Source organism: Callorhinchus milii, unplaced genomic scaffold, assembly GCF_018977255.1.
Source record: "Callorhinchus milii isolate IMCB2004 unplaced genomic scaffold, IMCB_Cmil_1.0 Scaffold42, whole genome shotgun sequence".
NCBI classification, from domain to species: domain Eukaryota; kingdom Metazoa; phylum Chordata; class Chondrichthyes; order Chimaeriformes; family Callorhinchidae; genus Callorhinchus; species Callorhinchus milii.
In genome coordinates, this window is record NW_024704783.1 from 182,759 (window position 1) to 187,141 (window position 4,383).

The window sequence follows — 4,383 nt, forward strand, 5'->3', positions numbered from 1 at the left end:
TCAAAATTACACCGAGGCCTTCTCGGAAGTGGAAAGTAATGTCAAGCTCCTATAATAATAAAAATAATTATTTTATTTGGTATAGCGCCTTGTCACGCTTTCGAGATATCTGAAAACGCTTCAAAGGATAAACTCTAAAGTGAATTGACTGTACATTTTGCGGGCGAAATGCGTTTAGAAGTGTGTTTTATTATTTTTATGTGTTTGTGCATTATCAAGTAAATTAAAGTGAGAATATATCAAGTTGTTAATTTACTATTGCTGTGGATTGAGAATCGTTATGTGAACTGTCATGAAATTGAAAAATTATTGCTTGTTGTGCGAAGCAATGCGTGAAGAACTGTGTGCAGAAAGGCTCCTTGACTTATTCTTCTAATTGGGAAAACGTTAAGAATATTAAGCGTAATAAATCGTTGCATTTTCACAACGCCGTATCCCGTCTTCGAGATATCTCAAAGCGCTTCACAGAATAGAGTGTCATGTGAAATGATTGTATATTTTAGAGGCGAAACGCGGCAGCCACTTGCGCACTCCTTCACTCGCACCTTTATTCCTGTCCGCATTGCAGCTCCACAACAATGTACGGTTGGCTCGACTGGCAACGAGAATATGACTGACAGTCAGAGCATTGAGCAGCAAAAGCAGAGAGAATGGAAAACTCGAGAGTGCCTTAAAATCAAACAATTTAAATGCTGAACATACGAGAAAAATGTGTTGGCTCGTTTTATTGACAACATCGTTGTATACCGTACAAACTCCCAATCGGTTATCTGTACAGCGCTTTGGGAAATCCTCCAGACGGGAAAGACGCTATTCAAATGTAAGTTTGTTAATGTTGTTGTTGAAAAGTGATATCCGACACAACGAAGTCACACACACCATCTCACACACGCATTCGCACACACACACGACACAGAAAGTATTATCCCCCACAGAAGTATGTGATTAAGGCAATTTTGCGGCTCCCAAGTACCCTTCACTCCCACAAGCAATCACAGACACATACACGGACACACAGTCAAACACAAGTAAACATATACACACAGATGCTGATACACACACACACAGACAATCACATACGCACATGCACAAACTCACACCCACACGCAGACACAGACAATAACCTGCACACACACAATCACACATACAGACAAACGCAGTGAATATAAACAGAGACGCTCACAAAGGAACACAATGGACCCATTGTCTATCCAGTTACACTGGTTAACCACTGGCAAGTTTGTCGTCGAACTAATCTAACAATTAGAATAAAAGGAAGTGTCACCGCTTTCTTAAGTTCCTCTCTAAATTTAGTCTGGGTTCCCGCATAAATACACGTGTTTGTGCAAGAGCTCAAAAGCTGCAGCATGTAGCCAGTTCGCCAGAAAATAAACAAAGGATCATAAGGCCCTGTGGCGTAATATATTTTTGAAACCCTCCAATATAAGAAAAATAAAACAAATGTTATCCATAATAATATAAAATTGGCAGAAACAGCAAATAGTAAAATGATGGATTTCCTTCTGTTCCTCATCTCTGGATCACTGTCACTCGCTCCTCTATTCCTGTCCCCATTGCTGTGTCCCCGCAATCTACTGCGGGCTCGACTGGCCACCAGTATGTGGCTGACAGTCAGGGCGTTCAGCAGCAAAATCAAAACAAATGGGAGAAACGGAGTTAAAATAATGTTGAGCGTGTCAAATACTATCCATGGGAGAGACGTATAATAGTTTGTTTTATATTGACAACCCCACGGTATGTTATTAACTATGTTATATGGTTCATATGCAAAGTACCAGGGAAAGTTTTGCACAAGGAAGAATACACTGAATACCGCTATCATTGTACAAGCTGTTTTTTCAGTGCAATATTTAGCTTTCAGTTTTTGGCAACAGATGGCGACGTATCGATCAAAGGTGAAAGCCACAGTTAACCAGACAGAAATTGCCCTTGTTGCACAAACCAGTGCGTTTACCAGACGGCAAACGTGAGTGATGTACACGAATGAATATGGGAAGTAAAAAGAAACTATGCGATTGGAAATCACCCCGACAATAACCACCATCAGATCAGCCACTGACATGGTCACCAAATAGAGAGAGATACATTTGGAGAGACCGCACGTCCCTCCAGCCAGGATCACAATCGCCACTAGGTTAGCTACAGAGAGAATGAGAGGGAGAGAAAGAGAGAGAGAGAGAGAGAGAGACATGATCAGTCATAATGATCCATTTGTACAGTTTACATAGTGTTGATGAAATGGAAGCTGTGCGCATTCTGCTGGAGCAACAGTCGCCTTTTCCAAATCAAGTCGCAATTGTGTAGATTGAAAGGGAGAAGGAACAAATCCTACTTCGCTCTCGGAAGCTCTCCGTCCGTTGTATGCATAGTGGTAAAGAGTTACAGTGACAAAGCTTGCGGTACAGAGAGAGATGCACTCTGTCACTTAAAGAGAGAAAGACATATATATATATATGCTTTGAGAGAGAGTGACAGAGTGAGAGAGAGAGAGAGAGAGAGAGGGAGAGAGGGAGACGCAGATGGAGTGTAATACAGGCGGAAAGAGAAAAGGAGCGAGGGGCGTTAGACACAGAGAAAGGAAGAAATACGCACAGAAGCAAAGAGGGATTGAGAAGAATGCACACAGACCGAGAAAAGATGCAGAGCGAGAAACACGCACGCACACACACACACACAAAATCACAAAGATATTTAAAGCTAGATCCAGATAGAAAGGGAGAAAGAGGACGAGAATTTGAGACAGAAACCCAAAGACAAAGAGAGTAAAGACAACGAGCGATATAGAGACACAGTTGCAAAGACACGGAGAGGTACAGGAAAAGTGAGACAGATATATACTGAGTCCGACACAGATATACACAGAGATAGAGAGACACACACAGATATATACAGAGATGCAGTGACACACAAACATATATGCAGAGAGATATAAGGATGGCCCGACAGAGAAAGTGATACAGATCCAGGTACAACGCATACATACAGATAGATATAGAGACACAGAGAGGCACACAGAGAGGCACACAGACAGAGCGAGATACAGAATCACCAACAGAAAGAGGTTTAAGGAGACACAGACATAAAGAGGCACAGAGAGAGAGAGCGAGAGAGATGCAGAGCTATGCAAACAGAGTGAGACACATAAGCAGGGGCACACAGAGAGAAAGACACCTGGAGAAAAATACCTCTGTTATTGTTCAAAATTTGTCGAAATTTTCAAAATATCCTTCTACATGTAATTAAAATGGAGTGAGTTTACGTAATGCAGTTACAACATTAAAAATATAGCATTTCTGTGTTACTATTGCAGGTTATATTTTCGGACGGGAAACACCAAAATACTGCTTATGTGTCCCCAGGAACCTTCTCAAATGTCGCGTCCGGCAGTCAGTTGCTAAAAGAGGGTGGATCACCCAGGCTCAAGATAATTCTTTGGACTTCAATCGACAACCTTAATCATAATAATCCTTGGATTTAAAATGGCGCCGTACCATGTCTTTGAGACGGCTCGAAGCACTTCACAAAATATGCCAAAGTGTACATTATGCGGGTTAAACGCGTCAGCTAATATAGCCCTGCAGTAAATTTAGACTGATCAATCTGAAGGCGCGTGTTTAATGACATTACAAATCACAGGTTGTCAATCACAAATATTTCCGTGCGTCTTCCAATAATGGAGACTGGCTCATCTGCCGTATGTAATGTTCATACAATTGCTGCATTTTAATTGCATTATTTCTCTGGTAACGAGATACAATCTAACAAACCCTGTTGATTTCAATAACATATATTTCTCTTTTGCAATAAACATTTTTTCAGTCGCATTTAAGGCTAACAGAACGATATTAATACCTGCTTATTAACTCAATGTCAAACAGCCTTGCACTTGATAAAGCGACATCTGGGGTCGTTCAAACCTCTCAACGTGCAAGAAAGGCATTTACTGCAATGACTGTATTTTATACCAACACTGCAGGTAAACGGCTCACAGCCAGCCATAAAGTGGGTGATCATTTTTTTCCCGCAGATTTTTGTCCAGGACACCTATAAAAAACTGCTTTTCTTTTCGAGACGTCATGAAGAATTGAAGAGGCGCTACATCAAGTGGACTTAATATTAATATTACTACAAGACCTTAAAAAAAAGCAACAAGCCTCTCTTTTCGTTTCAAGTTTTATTTCTCATGACGGCACCACCAACAATCACCAACAATCACCAACAATCACCCTCCATCGCTGTGTGTAAGGTCTGAGATGCTACCCTATGTCAGGAGCACCGTACAAATATACTTTGATTTTGTTGTCATTCTCCATTGTGAAGTCTGGACATGGGACTGTACTCCACGATTCTCCAATTGAGAGA